This window comes from Protopterus annectens, chromosome 5.part1, assembly GCF_019279795.1.
Source record: "Protopterus annectens isolate FY-2018-M chromosome 5.part1, PAN1.0, whole genome shotgun sequence".
Classification (NCBI taxonomy): Eukaryota; Metazoa; Chordata; order Ceratodontiformes; family Protopteridae; genus Protopterus; species Protopterus annectens.
This window is the reverse complement of record NC_056736.1, coordinates 406,161,064-406,177,496: the sequence shown is the minus strand read 5'-3', so window position 1 is coordinate 406,177,496 and position 16,433 is coordinate 406,161,064. Positions and strand designations below refer to the sequence as shown.

Below are 16,433 nucleotides of genomic sequence, written 5' to 3'. Positions count from 1 at the left end.
CTGCTCATTCAACTAAGCTGGTTTACAGGACGTACCTTATGTGCAAGTAACACAGTTTACTTTTAAAACCACTGTATCAACATAATGTCAATGGACTGCCTTGTCCACCTGATCACAAATCATCCTATATTTCACCCTTCTGTTCTATCTGTTTCATATCCTCTCAGTCCTTCAGAAGATTAACATCCCCTCAGTCATTTCAGCAATACATTATATTGAGTCACTACTCCAGCAAAACCAAACTTCCTATCAACAATTCTAGCATTGCACTGTGTAGAACCACCACTCCAAAAAAAAAAAAAAAAATACTTTCAGCCAGAATGCTGCTCTAGCAAATTGTTAGTCCCGACTCCTCCTTCAAGCACATCCTTCCTTGTGACCTAGACCCGTTACTGGTCAACGGAATAATGTGCTTCCAAGACCTGAGCATTTCCTGGCTTCCAGAGTAATAAAGTGTGGCAGGAAGAGTAAAGTTCCACATATACTTACCTTTTAAAATACTTAAGCTTTTAGCAAAAAAAAAAAAAAAAAAAAAAAATGATGTATTAAAACGTAAACATATTCATAGCCTGAACCAATACTTAGGGCATGGTCGCACTGTAGTGCGACAATTAAGGTTGCTGCCCTACGGCACTTGGTTCTCCAGTTCACTTTCCAACAGTGGCAACTTGTGTGTGGAGTCTACACTCTTATGTATGTGTACTTTCAACAGGGGTTCCACTTTGAAAACTCAAAGACGTGATGACAGACAGGACAGGCACTCCTCCAAACTGCCTGCAAAGGTGGTATGTAATGGAATAACATCCCATCATTATACTCTTGTCTGCCTGGATAAGCTATGGCTCTACTGTGACCTTGAATGAGATAAAGCACAAATAAGAAAAATGAATTTTATAACTATAAAAATGCCACCAAGCCAAAAGCAAAAGGAAAGCACTACCCATCACAGAACATAACGGAGGCAAAAAATTATTTTGGAGTTAAAAATCTGAAGAGTTGAGAGAAACTGCACAAAAACTTTACACAATATAATCTGAGGAAAAATCTCAAAACTAGTATAGTAATTTATAAAGGTCCATCTAGCAATTCTACATTATAACCCATTTTGAGGCAGTATGACCTTTAAGTTAATGGTGTGGTGAAAAAACAATGCTGACCATTTGTTAATCAATATTCCTTAAGGCAAAATAAGACAATACAGCCCTACAACAGAAGCAGATCGTAGAGTAGACATATCTGTCAAACAAAAACTAAAGTATATTAAATGAGTTAAATGCAACATAGTACAGTATATTTTGACATAATATTTATTATGCCCATATAGTTCTATTGCAAAGAAAGTTTAGCTTTTGTTAACCCAGATGGAATGCATAAAAACAGATTTGGGCCCAATCATTACCAATGTTTTAAATGCATAAATGGTCACCGTTTGGCAATTCTATATTACAAATTACAGGCACAAAATGCAGGTATCTATACGATTCTGGTGTTTTTATTACCTCTGTTATCAACTTGTATTACGTTTAACCTAAATTTTCCAAGACCAACTTTCATTCTACCTGAAGTACTACTGCACAGAGTTTTTCAGTACACAATAAAAGCAATTTCTGACAGATTGTAAAAGCAGATGTTTCAAGTACACTACTGGTCTATGCAACAGTGCTCTAACTCATTAAATTTAGGTGAGAAGAAACTACTGTTCATTAGTGGGAACTTGATCCATATCACCAGATTAAAAAAAACATTCTTAGACAACAGTGGTCCCTTACCTTCACTGTCTTTAAACTTTTTGATAGCCACAATTTCATTTGTTTCCTAAAACCAACAAAAAAAAACTTTTTAAAGCAGGGAGGACACATTTACAAGTACTCTACAGAAATAATGGTAGAAAATAAGCAGCAAAAGGAACAATTGAATGCAATTCTTTGTGCAAAAATGAGAGCAAAAAGAATAAAAAAAAATTACTATCTCTAAACTTTCCTCAGGAAAAGCACGTGTGGTAACTGCTTGTCATAGAATTTCCTTCAAATATGCAAGTACCTCTTACACCAAATACAGCATTACAAACCACATCCCTCAAAGGGATTCTCTGCAAGTGGCTCCTTAAAAATTAAAAAATGCCATTTTATGCTAGGTATTAATTTACAAACATGAAAATTGCCATTTGATTAAATGAACGATTTGGATGTTTAATACGGATCAAATGAAAGCAAAGACTCATTTGCAATTATGATGCAGCATTGACGAATGGATAGGTAACTGCAAAAATGTCAACTTTACTGTAACTGATCTTTTTGGCAGCAATCATCATCAAACTTGTTGAAGCCTTACTACAGCTAAGCAATCCAGATCCTATATCTTATATCCCATCTTAAAAGAACCATTTCTTTACTTATAGACATGTGGTCCCCCAGAATTTCTTAGAGAGTATTCTGTAGTCAATTTTTAAAAGCTGCCAGCTCATTACACTCCCAAAAAGACATATTCCCAGTTGCATCTTTTTTTCCCAATCAACATTTGCTATCTACCCAAGGAAAAATACTTGAAGTCAGCTTGGGATATAAAAAAAAAAATACCTATTCAAACACTTCCAAGGAAAAATCCTAAATCTTTTGTCTTTGTTGCATACTTAAGCCATACATATTGCACTACCATTGTTCCCTCGTAAATTGTTTTTATATTCTCTTCCCAATCTTTTCTAACCTCTTCTGACTGACTCTTACAGTCATCGTGCAATATTTCATATGCACTACAAATGATCCTCCTTATCACAGCAGCTTCTCTTCTAGATTCGAATAAAATTCTATCACAGCAGATCTTTCACTTAGGACTCCCCTATCAGACTATATCACCTTTCCCTCTCTAATTATTTGCTCCCAATACCTTGGCCCTTTTCCAGTTTTCTCCCGTACATTCCAGCCCTCTTGCCTATTTTCTACACCCCTACTTGCACTCATCCGTATTGGTAAAATTTCTCCTTTCCTGTGTTAGCTTAGTTGTTGGAACACTTTCTGCATCTTTATGAATATAATATTCTGTATGATTGTTGCTATTCCCCCCTCAAGGATCTGCATCCAAAATCCCACTTTTTGCTTATTTCTTGACCCCCCCCCCCATCATCATTTTCCTCTTAGAATTTCAACCTTCTGCTTCTGTTACATACATTAGCATTAACTGCACAGCTCTACAACATCCCTTTAAATCAGATAATACTAAACCATCATGTTCTACTGGGAGGATCATCTTATTCAGCTTAAATCTTGCTCTCTTCCCCTCCCAGATAAAGACTTTTAACTGTGGTTGATAAAAATATGCCTGACCTGTACATAAAACTAAAGGGGCTGAAAACTGCTTGTGTCTTATTATCGATATTCATAAGCAAAAGCTTCCAGTTTCTTAGTTTTTGTATTAACTTTTTAGTCTCTTCCCACATATCCTTAGCTGCCCTTTTTAAAACCAGCTTAACTATCACTTTTTAATATCAGCTTCTGCTCTAGACTCGACTAAAAATTCCAGATTTGTTGCCTCACTTACCACTTCCCTTGTTCTTTCTTTTTGCCTGAATAACTAAAACATAAAACAATATTTACAAGAATGCATATATTATTAAAATGTACCATGTTAACTTCATTATAAATACAAAACTGCATATAAGAATATTGCATTACTCATAGTTATGTTAAGACATTACTGCAATGCACAAGGAATCAGCAGGTGAACACTGCACATCTCAACAGCCAAAAAAGTGAGGATAGTTATATCTGCATCAATCTTGTCCTAATGTAGTATGAAAACGGACTACAGTTATCATATTTGAAAGTGATTTTGTAACAAAAACTGTGGAAAAAAGAAAAGTGCATCTATTTTTAAAGCAACTCAAAAAGTTGATATTAATATACACCTTTCCTAGCAACACTGAAAATGTTCCTACTTACGGGCATCCAGATAATTCAACGCATTCGTAAAAGCAATCTCATATGTAAATAATAATCTTATACCACAATAAAAAAAAAAAAAAACATGGATTGGACTTTCTCATCTTTAAAAAGAAAATGCAATCACTTATTTAATATCAATTAGATGTAAACGGAGTAATTAAAACTTTACATATTTCTTGGTATGGCTTCCCTTCAAAATGTTCAGTAAAAGCTAGACTTAAGTTTGTATGCTAACAGTACCCATTATAGATTTGTCTCAAGGCTTTTAGAAAAAATACTGTTTTTGTATAATGTGCAAAAGTGTTTCTGCTTATCCTTGACAGCTCTACTCTATGAACAACACTGAAGCCAAATCTTAAAACAGACTTGGAGCCAGATGAAGAAAACAATTCTGCTTTGTGGAAATGAAGAAATAACAGTACGAAATAATAAAATGAAAGGTACTCAAGTTTAATATATGCACATAAACATACTCAGCTACCTAATGACAAGAAATGGCATCAGTGATACTTGAGCAAGGTAAAAAGAAACAATCACTTCCTTAGATGAATAATATATACAGTACTGTAAAACTTGTATATTAAAACTTTAATTTACTTAATTTGCGGACTGTCTTATGATTCACTTTCTCTTAGATTTATTTCTTGCAAACTTTATAATGTTATTGAAGGTCACTGGGACTTACAGTCACCAACTGCTGGGATTTACATTTTGAATACTATACAATATATAAATTAAATGCAACTTTTTATTCTAGTTATTTTGAAAGTATATAAAAGCAGCTTTTTTGATTCTGGCTGTACTACGTTTCATATGTAAAACTTTTTGGCTTGTTCATTGTTAATAGCTTGAATTTTTAAAACTACACAGAACAAAATGTAGGTGGTGACATTATATTCAAGATACAAATGTCTCCTTATTTTGCTTTACTGATCAATATACTTACATGGTTTGCTGAAGTTATAAATACTAATCTGGTTTTACTTTGAGCTTATGCAGACAGTTTGTAATGGTATGCAATCAGACTGAGCAGCAACTAATAATTGGAATGTGCATTTCTAGATATATGCATAACAATATAAACAAACATTACAGGAAATGTCTTTTAGATGTTTCTATTTATATTTATCAATATAAAATGTTTACATTAAAATAAACTATTAGTATAGTATATGCTATTTATACATAAACCAGTAGGTTATATTAATGTACGTGTAAGAAATGCTGTAATAGATGCATTCATATTATTATTTATTACTATATGAAATGCTGATTATAGATATGCACTTAGCAATATTATCTAGATATGCACTTAGCAATATTATCGTTAGTATAGATAATTATAACAGTAAATATAAAAATGTTTTTATGAGCAGTACTAGGTAAGAAAACTTGTTGAAGCAGTTTGAACATTAAAAGGAATATAGTGTGATTTGATTCTTGAACATTTTCTCAACTTTTCTTGTTCTTTATATAGTATGGAATACAACTTTAAATACATAAATAACAACATTGTATGTTCTGGATATGAAGCCAATATTTATCCTTCTCACACTATGCAAACTATTTTCTTTTATGTTTAACTTACACAAATACATCGCTACCTACAACTTCCTGTCCCATGAACAGCACAAGATCTCATCAGTCATACTATACTCACTGTCCTGTGGACCCTGACAGAAGAAATGCTACTAGCTATGGCTAGAGGTCAACTTATTGGAGTCATCTTTACTGACCTTACTAAAGTCATCAACCTTGCCGACTACATCACCAACTACAAGGCAATGATACATTGGTTTCAAAACAATCTCACAAGTCGCTACTTCTCCATCAAAATTCATACCTTTATTTCCCAAATCAGCCTTCAAAATAATGTACCACAAGGTTTCATGTTTACTCTTCTACTACTTTCCATCTTTATAAATAAACTTCCCTGTTGGCCTACCTCATCTCCCCCATCTTCTCTACAAAGATATTACACTATTTTGCACAAATAACTCCATACCCAATCTCCAGACAGACCTAAAATAGGATTTCCTAACCCTAATTCACTGGATCTTCTACAAAAGGCTCCTTATAAACTGCAACAGAACCTAAACTATGATTTATGGCACCACAGTTGAAAAAATCTGCATATCTATGACCACACCACCACCACAGAAAACATTATCGCTGTTAAGTATCAGTCTCAGTAGCTCCACAGGTAGCACATTTGCCTTTGATGCTAGAAGATTAGAAAGCTGTGGTTTCTATTCCTACACTTGGTACCAGGTACTTGCCACTGCAGTGTAGCAAAAGGGGCTGTGCTGTAATCCTGTGGGCCATCCTTCCAATGAGACATTAAACCAAAGTCACATCAGCCTCAGCTGGTTGACGCTTATAAGGATGTAAAAGATCCTACGACACTTATCCGAAAGAGAAGGGGAATTTCCTGATGCCCTAGCCAAAGTCTCCTTGTCAGTATGAATACCACCTTTGGTCTCTATGAAAAGTGAGTAACACTGCCAAAGTGAAACTAAGTATAAAAATACAACAACAAATAAAATATCCCTTCCTTACTGTCTCCACAAAGTAAAAGATTAACACTCTTCAATTTTGGGCCGATAAGCTCCCCCCTTTGTTGCTAAAGCCTCAACAACAACCATAGGTAAAGGTATTCAATTCAGTCAAAAGAATACAGTCTCCCCTCATAGCTTCAACATCAAAAACAAACTCTGTACGCATTTAAACAATAACATCTGTAGATTTATTACCTCTTCCCTTCAAAATGAACACAGCTGTCAAACACAAAAAAAGTAAAACAGATCTTTGCTCAAAAGGTTAACCTTCTTCTAGGATCCCAATATTCAAACTTCTATTCAACCAGATCATCTTGCCCCTAGCAGCTAAACTAGACGGCCTCCTTTTTACAGCCTCAAACTATGGTCACTCTGCCTCCACACTGCAAACCTTAAAACTAATCTCTAGTGTACAGATCACTGCTTCACTATAATAGGCCCAACGCTCTGGGAAACTATTCCTCTACAAATACAAGAAAAAACTAACTTATGTACCACCATAATTATGCCTCTGTGTTGTCTGTTTTCATTCTTCCTCAACTGTTGGATTTGGATTCGATCCTCGGATCAGACTCGGACGTTACTTTCGATTGTGGCCACCAAAAAACTCTCAAGCTCCTCCCTTACCCATAATGCACCACCCCCTAACATACCTCAGATCTTGTTTGCTGTTTAACAAAGTAGGGAGGACTACTATAAAATTCCTAACATAAGAAGCCATATCTGGAGCTCAACATGAAGGATAGTGGCATCCTTATAAACTCTCGTTCTTCCAGAAATCAACTGTGAAAAGGGTTGGTGGGGGGGGTCAGTGGGTGAGGAAGAATGAAAATGGACAGCACAGATGGAACATGACGGTGAGTACATAACTTCTTTATCTGATACTGTCAATTTTCATTCTATCCTCAGCTGTTGCAACAGAGTCCCCAGCTACCTAAATTTCCAGGTGGATCCTAAGTTAGGGTATTCCTAAGCACAGCTGAGCCAAAGGCTGCTCTTCCCCTCGAGACCAGATCAAGTTTGTAATGAGTAATAAAGGTAAGAGGATTGGTCCAAGTTGCAGCTGCACATATGTTACCTACGGAAACCCAGAGAGGAACACTGAAGAAGTTGCCATGGACCTAGCTGAATGGGCTCTTAAAGGTTTTAAGAGCAGACCCAATTTGTTGTAGATAAATGATATGCAATCCATCAGCCATCTGGCTAAAGTTACCTTTGCAACTGAGTTTCCCAATTTAGAATCTGCAAAGGACACAAATAATTGATCCGTCTTCCTAATTTCTTTTGTACTATGTAAGCAAAATGTAATTGTCTGTGGACATGCAATAAATGAAACTTTTAGTTATGTACTTACCATAACTTTAGATGTTTGGGATCCATCTCGCCTACATTCTGAACTGATGGGCTCGGAGCCGATCCCTCGGCTCCGACTCGGCACGCTATGCTATAGAGCGAGGCCTCTTATTGGCTGAAATATTTCTTATGCCAGGATGCACCACCACTAATCCCCCAGATCTTGTTTGTCCGCATTCATGCACACATGCACAACTTGTTTATATAACATTGTTAGATGTTTCAAGATGAAACAACAGGATTCGGACCTTCTGATATCCTCTGATCTCCAAGGAAGGGGGAAGGAGGGTGGGTTATTAGAATGAGCGAGATGGATCCCAAACATCTAAAGTTATGGTAAGTACATAACTAAAAGATGTTATGTGATCCTATCTCGCCTACATTCTGAACTGATGGGACAGCGTCCCTAGCACCTAAATCCTGGGTGGCTCATTGGAAAACACTCCTGAGCACTGTGGAACCAAATGAAGCTTGTCCTCTAGATGCCACATCCAATTTGTACTGGGAAATGAAAGTGTGCGGGGAAGACCATGTAGCCGCAGCACAAATGTCACTAATGGCAAGCTTAGAATGAAATGCTATCGGAGTAGCCATAGCCCTTGTAGAATGAGCTTTGACAGAGTTGGTAAGCTCTTTGTTAGAATAAGAATAAGCTGGAGTAATAGAGTCCCTGATCCATTTGGCAATAGTGACCTTTGTGACAGCTTTGCCCAATTTATTGTCTGCAAAGGATACAAACAACTGATCTGTTTTCCTTGTTTGTTTGGTCCTGTCTAAATAAAAATGCAACTGCCTGTGGACATCTAATGTGTGGAATATGAATTCCGCTTTGTTAGAATATTTTGGAAAAAAGACTGGAAGTTCTAATGATTGTTGTAGGCAGAAACTAGAACAAACTTTAGGGACAAAGGAAGGATTTGGCCTGAGAGATGCTCTGTCTTTGTGAAAAACCAAGTACGGGGGTTTTACGGACAAAGCTTGAAGCTCTGAAACTCTTCTGGCAGAAGTAATCGCCACCAGAAAAGCAGTCTTCCACGATAGAAATTTTAGATCACATGTAGCTGCCGGTTCGAAGGGGGAGGAAGTTAAGGCGCGTAGCACCACATCGAGATCCCATGGAAGAGCAGGATGAGAAATCGGAGGTCTTAAAAACGCAGCACCTTTCAAGAAGGTCTTGCGCAATCTGTTGCTCATTAAAGGTGGGTTTACAGATTCGTGAAAATTGGAAATCGCTGCCAATTGAATCTTGATGGTAGAGACTGAAGAGCCTTGATTGAAAAGAGAAGTTAAAAATTTTAGTACTTCTGCCACGGGAATAGTGATGGGATCCAGGCCCCGGAGTTGAGCCCAAATAGCAAATCTTTTCCATTTGCTAGAATACAGTTTCTTTGTAGCAGACTTATGGGCCGAAGATCATATGTGTACAACCTCTGGATCCAATGTATGACTTCTGACTATAGTCGGAAGAGGAGGAGCCAAGCTGTCAATTTTAAGGTGTGCAGGGACTGGTGGAATAGTCCTGACTGATGAACCAAAAGGTCTGGGATCTGATCCAGGAACCATGGACCTTCCAGAGCATATTTCCGAAGATAGGGAAACCATACCTGACGAGGCCAGTAAGGAGCAACTAAGATCATTTTGCTCCCCAAGAGAGATGCCTTTTGGATCACCCTGGGAAGGAGAGGAACTGGGGGGAAGGCATAAAGCAAGCCGGTGGGCCAAGGACGGGCTAGTGCATCCATGGGGCTCTTCCCCGGAGCCGGGGTTAGGGAGAAGAATTTTTTGCACTTCACATTTAGTGGAGTCGCGAAGAGGTCGCAACACGGAACTCCCCATCTGCTGAAAATCTGACTTGCAACTGTCATGTTCAGAGACCATTCGTGAGGAGAGAGGATGGTTCTGCTCAGTCTGTCGGCTATCACATTGGACTTGCCCGGGATATGAGTTGTTTACTGAGGGATGGTAACAGTGAGATCAGGTAATTAGCCTGGCTGCCAGGTTCAAGATTTGAAGCTGTGGGTGCAGAATCCGACCCACCTGCTGGGACAGCAGGGTAGGGGTCTGAGGCAGATGCCACGGTGTCAGCAGTGACACACTGCACAAGAGGGGGCACCAGTGTTGGCGTGGCCAGTCTGGTGCAATCAGTACGGTCTTTGGTTTGTCCTGTTTGATCTTTAGTAGTACCTTGGAGAGGACAGGCAGAGGGGGAAAGGCATAAACTGATAAGTTTTTCCAGGTGAAGGACAGGACATCAACTTTCCAAGCTTGTTTGTGGGGAGTCCTTGTGCAGAATATGTCCAATTGGTAGTTCTGGGGGAAGAAAACAGGTCTATCTCTGGGCTCCCCCATTTGTTTCACAACATGTTGAATATCTTTGGTTCCAGTTTCCACTCGTCCATGAGATTTCTGCTTAGGTCGTCTGCCAGTGTATTTAACTTTCCTGGCAGGAATTGAGCCTGTAGGTGCACTTGGTAGCTCAAGGCTATGTTCCACAGAGCCATGGCTAGTCTGCAGAGAGGGTATGAGTGGGTTCCTCCCTACTTTATGTACCACATAACAGTAGTGTTGTCCGTCTTTACCAATAATTGTCCTGGAAGAATGTGGTCCTTGAAGGCTGTCAGATCATTCGGTACAGCTAACATTTCTTTTTGATTGACATGCAGGTGCATTTGACTTGAGTTCCATCTGCCCTGAATGCACTTCCTTGCCAAGTGAGCCCCCCCATGCATAGTCTGATGCGTCTGTTAGGGTTTGGGTGGCAAGGGGAAGAGTGAATAGCAGTCCTTTGTTTTGGTGGCAGGCCTCTGCCCACCAAAGGAACTCTATCTGTAGACAAGGTATGATAGGAATCATTGATTCTAGATCCTGAGAATGTTGACACCATAGGCTTTTTAGATACCATTGTAGTTTCCTCATATGCAGTCTTGCATATGAAATTAGTAAAATGCAGGAGGCCATGAACCCCACATGGCTTGCAGTATTTTCCTTGCAGATAGCTGGGTCTTTGTGGCCAGTAGTTTGAAGTAGGCTGTCAAATGAACTTGCTTCTCTGACGTGAGGTAGGCCATCTGGGAAGTTGTATTCAAGCTTGCTCCCAGGAATACAATTTGCTGGAAGGGTACAATATGGGATTTATTTTCGTTTATGGTGTACCCCAGAGAAGTTAGCAATTTCTTTACAAATGCCAGACGATTCAATAGTATGTCCTGGCTTTCTGCCTGAATTAGACATCATCCAGATAAGGGTATATCTGAATATTTCTTTGCCTGCAAAAGGCAATGACTGGAGCTAGGCACTTTGTGAATACCCTGGGTGCAGTAGATAAGCCAAAGGGCACTGCAGAGAACTGATAGTGCATGTAGTCTGCTTTGAAGCGTAGGTATCTTCTGCAAGATTCCCTTATTGGGTTGTGCAGGTAGGCCTCCTTTAAATCCAGTGTTGCCAACCAGGCATCTTTGCCTAGCACAGGACATAGCTGATGGTTAGCATCTTGAATTTTGGGATTACCAAAAATGGGCTTAGGATAGACAGATCCAGGATAGGATGCCAGTTGTCTTTTCTGGGTACCAGAAGAAGTCTTGAGTAGAAACCTTGCCCCCATTCTTCTTCTGGGACAGGTTGAATAGCTCTGATGCTTAAAAGAAAGAACTTGCTTTTGAGCCTCTGCCCACTGATTTGTGGGTAGATTTGGCCAACCGTTTGGGGTTGGTAAGGAGTGGAAATTGAATCTGCATCCTTGGGAAACTATATTTAAAACCCATTTGTCCTGGGTAATGAGTTCCCAATTTCTTGCCTGCAGGGCAATCTTGCCCCCTAAAGGAACAGTCAATTGAGCAGGGCTTGGAAGATTTAAAGTTACGTCATTGAGACAATTTACCATACGGGGGAGTCTTACTACTTCCTGCTTTGGAAGTGAGAGCCCCCCACTGCTTAGTCCTGTGAGCCCCTTGGGACTGCAGCCTGGGTGTTATGCTGGTTCTGGGTTTGGATTGAGAAGGCCTGGAAAAGAGAGGAAAGGACCAATTCTTAGAGGGCCAATGCCTACTAAATCTGGGAGGTTGTACTTGCAGGAAATCTTTAACAGTTTGCATAGATTTAGCTTTTTCCTCCATCTTTTAAGTACTTCTTCTGCTTTGTCGCCAAACAGACGGTCTTGGTTTAAGGGCGCATCCAGCAAGTTAGCCTTAACATGACCAGGCAAGGACTGCTCCTTAAGGCAAGCATGCCTTCTAAGTACAGACCCAGTGACAGCAGCCCTGCATGATGCCTCTAATGAATCAAAACCACATTGCAAAGTATGTTTTCCAACTTGTTCAGCAGAATGCATTAAATCATGTAAATCTTTATTTTCAGCACAGTCAGGCATCCACATAAATTTCTATTTAAGCAATCCAATAATATGCTGCTGATACTTTAACATATGAAACTGGCAGTTTAAGGCCCTAATGGCCAAGGTTGCAGAAGTGTACACCTTCTTACCCCATCTATCCAGCGTCCTGGAATCTCTATCAGAGGGGGTAGGATTTTTGGCAGTAGTAGCCTTAATGCCCTTGGATCCCTGTGAAATGGTTTCAGGATCCGCAGTAGGATTTTTAAAAAGGACCTTGAGAGAGTCAGGAACCCTGTAATACCAGCAGGAGGTAGAGTCAGGGGCCAGGCTAGATTCTGAGAAGGCATCATCAACAATGTCCAGTACAGGAGGTATAGCTAAAGGCCTGTGTTGAGCAGGAGTAAGAAATCCCTAAGCCTCTTTTGGGAGTCAGAGTAATCCTGGCTTTTCCAGCGGAAATGCTCCCTAAGAGTATGCAAGGTTTCACCAAAAGAGAAATCCTCTGGAGGGGAAGCAGAGGGAATGAAGTCTTCTGCATCAGAATCCTCATAGGTAGATAAGGGTAAATCCTGGTCATCGGTGGAAAAGTACAGTTTTGTACCTACCATAAATGTAGATGTCCGAACTGGATAGCATCTGCAGTCATAACAAATGGGTTGTCCTGTCGTCAGGCAGCCCTTCGGTCGGCCGGATTCCAAAGTCTGGGTCCGGCTTCGGCTGATGTCGCACTTCACCCGACGTCATCTCTGCTGGTCTTCAGGTATAAAGGCATCAGCCGACGCCATTTTCCTCAGTGTTTCTTGCCCCAGATGCCCTCTTGGAAAGCTAAATTTTGGATAAATGCCAATGTTTCCAAAAAAAAGGTAGAAGGCAAACACAAAAAATAAGCATGTATGTACATATATACAAACAAATACACCATAAGAGACTCCGCAGCTAGCTATTAGGAGGGTAAATACCCTAGGAGTACCACAGAGGGGAAGGAGGGTGGGTAATCCTGACTGCAGATGCTATCCAGTTCGGACATCTACATTTATGGTAGGTACAAAACTGTACTATGTCCTTCATGGATGCATCTGCAGTCATAACAAATGGGTAGAATACCATAGCCAAACTAGGGGTGGAGGAAGAAAAATTATGGTGTAGTTAGGATCCCTTGCAGTACAGCAGTGGCAAACCCTGCTCGGGATCTAGAGTATAGAGGTAAATTATAATGCTTGGCAAATGTATGCACGGAGGTCCAAGTAGCCGCCTCAATAATGTCCTTGGTTGCCACTCCTCGTAAGAAAGCTGTGGTAGTGGCTGTAGCCCTTGTAGAATGAGGTCTTATGTTCTGTGGAATTGGTTTTCCATGGTAGGAGTAACAGAATCTTATGCAATTTCCTATCCATTTGGAGATTGTCTGTTTGGAAATTGCTTTTCCTTCCCTTCCTGTTGCATAGGCTACTAAAAGCTGGTCAGTTTTTCTGTTACCTTTGGTTCTGTCCAGGTAGTAGCGTAACTGCCTATGTACATCCAAGGTATGCAGCAGTCTTTCCCCTGTTCTGTGGATTGGGAAAGAAGGTAGGTAGGTGGATTGCCTGGTTTAAAGACACTCTGGACACCACCTTAGGCATAAATGTAGGATTAGTTCTCATGGACACCCTATCTTGATGGAAGATTAGGAAGGGTTGCACTGCCATTAAGGCCTGTAGTTCCGAAACCCTCCTTGCTGAAGTAATTGCCAGTAGGAAAGCAGTTTTCCATGATAGGTGTTGCAGATCTGCTGTTGCTGCTGGTTCAAACGGAGGGAGTGTCAACTTTTCTAGCACAAAGTTCAAGTCCCATGCTGGTAATGGTGGTTTCCTAGGAGGTTTTACATTTTGATCCCTCTGAGGAACTGCCTGAGTAGAGGATGCGAAAGACAGGTGGATCAAGTTGTATTCTGCTGAAATAGCTGATGCATGTATCTTGATGGAGGAATAGGACAGGCCTGTATGTAGAAGCTCTGCCAAGTACTCCAGGATGTTAGCAATATCTATGTTCGACACATCTTTTCCTCTTTCAGTACTCCAAATGACAAACCTTTTCCATTTTCCTGCATAGTTCCTTCTTGTTGAAGGTCTGCGGGCTTCAAGGATAATGTCTTTAACCCTTTGGGATAGGTCTGGGTTAGTTGCTGCTATGTGATGTTCCAGGCAGTCAGTTGCAAGGTTTTTAGGTTTGGATGCATGATGTTGTAGTTGTTCTGAGTTAACATCAAAGGCATCAGGGGTATTGACCACATTCTCCCCAGAGACATGCTCCTCAGCAATGGATACCAGTGTTGTCTTGGCCAATTCGGAGCTATCAGGATTATCCTTGGACGTTCCTCTTTGATTTTCAGTAGTACCTTGTGCATCAAGGGAAGAGGTGGGAATGCATATGCTGTTAGGCCTTTCCAACTGAAGGATAGAGAGTCCACCTTCCATACAAGTGGGTGGTATGTCCTTGTGCAGAATTTTTTGAGCTGGTGATTGAGTGGGGATGCGAATAGGTCTATTTGTGGCATTCCCCATTTCTTTGTGATGGCTTTGAAGATGTCCGGGTGTAGCATCCATTCGTGAGCATCCGAGGTGGTTCTGCTTAACATGTCTGCTAGGGTGTTCTCTTTTCCCGGCACAAATATTGCCTGTAACTGGATGTTGTAGCTCAGAGCCAGATTCCAAAGGTCCAGAGTCATTCTGCATAGGGGGTATGAATGAGTGCCTCCCTGTTTGTTGATGTACCACATGACTGTGGTGTTGTCTGTCCTTATCATTAAATGGCCTTCTTTGAGGAATGGTCTGAATTTCTGGATTGCTAGTTTTACTGCCAGCATTTCTTTTTGGTTTATGTGCAGGTGCAGCTGGTCTTGAGTCCACAATCCTTGTATGCATTTGTCCAACATGTGCGCCCCCCAGCCTAGGTCTGAGGCGTCCGTTGTGATGGTTTGGCTTGCTTGAAAGTTGCGGAAGGGTAAGCCTGGGTTTGACTGGCATGCTTGAGCCCACCATAGGAACTCCTGTTTTAGGCATGGGATTAGTGGGATTTCGGTTTCTAAGCTGTGCCTGTGTTGAGACCATAAATTCTTTAGGTACCACTGTAGCTTTCTCATATGCAGTCTGGCATGTGGGACCAAGATGATGCATGATGCCATGAAGCCCAAGGCCTGCAGAACTTTTCTTGCTGTTAGTTTGTTCTGCTTTGTTAATGCCAAGAAGTAAAGAGGGAGTTCTTTTTGTTTTTCTGCAGTTAGAAATGCCATTTGTTTTACTGTGTCCAATTCCGCACCCAAGAATGTTCTTGTTTGGGATGGTATCAGCCTTGACTTTTGTAAACTGACTGTGTATCCCAGGGCTTGTAGTAAGCAAATGACCCTTTGTAAATCTGTTGTCAGCTTGCTTTTGTTGTCCGCTTGTAACAGGCAGTCGTCCAGGTATGGATAAATTTGGATTCCCTGTAGTCTGCAGTGGCGATTACTGATGCCAGGCATTTTGTAAATACTCTGGGCAGTAGATAAGCCAAAGGGCAATGCTGAGAATTGATAATGCTCTGATCCTGCAAGAAATCTGAGGTATCTTCTGCAATTTGGTCGTATGGGGACGTGCAGGTATGCCTCCTTGAGATCTAGAGTTACCAGCCAACACTCCTTGCCCAGCATGGGAAGAAGTTGCTGTAGGGTCAGCATTTTGAATTTTGGGACAATGATGTATGTGTTTAAGACGGACAGGTCGAGAATAGGTCTCCAACTTTTCTCTTTTCTTGGTACTAGGAAGAGTCTGGAGTAGAATCCTTTGCCCTGTTCTGTTGGTACTCTTTCCACAGCTCTCATCTTTGCTAATTCCGCTATCTGCTGTAGAGCTTCTGTTTTTTGATTTGGAGGTAAGTTTGGCATTCGTCTTTTTACTGGTAAGGTGTGTAAGTGGAACCTGTAGCCGTGGTCTATGGTTTGCAAAATCCACTTGTCTTTTGTGATATAGTGCCAATTTTTCGAAAATAAGGCTAACTTTCCGCCTAAAGGTGCTGCTATTTGCTCCCTGGTAGGCGGTGTCAGAGCCAAGTCACTGTGATTGACCTGTTGCAGTGGCAGTGGTTGTGTCTGTGCCTCGGTTATTGCCTTGCCACTGTCGTCCTCTGTAGGCACCTCCTCTGGATTGATTTCTGCCTCTAGAGCGTCTATTCCTGCCTCTTTGGGATTTTGAGGAGTCTGGAAAGGACCAATTTTTGGCAGGCCAGTTCCTGCTAAACCTTGGG

At 40.6% G+C, this 16,433-nt stretch overlaps 1 long non-coding RNA gene across 1 annotated transcript in view; it reads right to left on the bottom strand.

Annotated features, from left to right (window-relative positions):
* Window positions 1–1,769: 1,769 nt before the first annotated feature.
* The window catches only part of LOC122803445, a 1,054,248-nt gene continuing 1,039,584 nt past the window's right edge, over window positions 1,770–16,433 (bottom strand). Inside the window, exon 4 of the long non-coding RNA XR_006365120.1 lies at window positions 1,770–1,815. This is a non-coding gene — a long non-coding RNA (uncharacterized LOC122803445). The remainder of the gene's footprint in view (window positions 1,816–16,433) is intronic.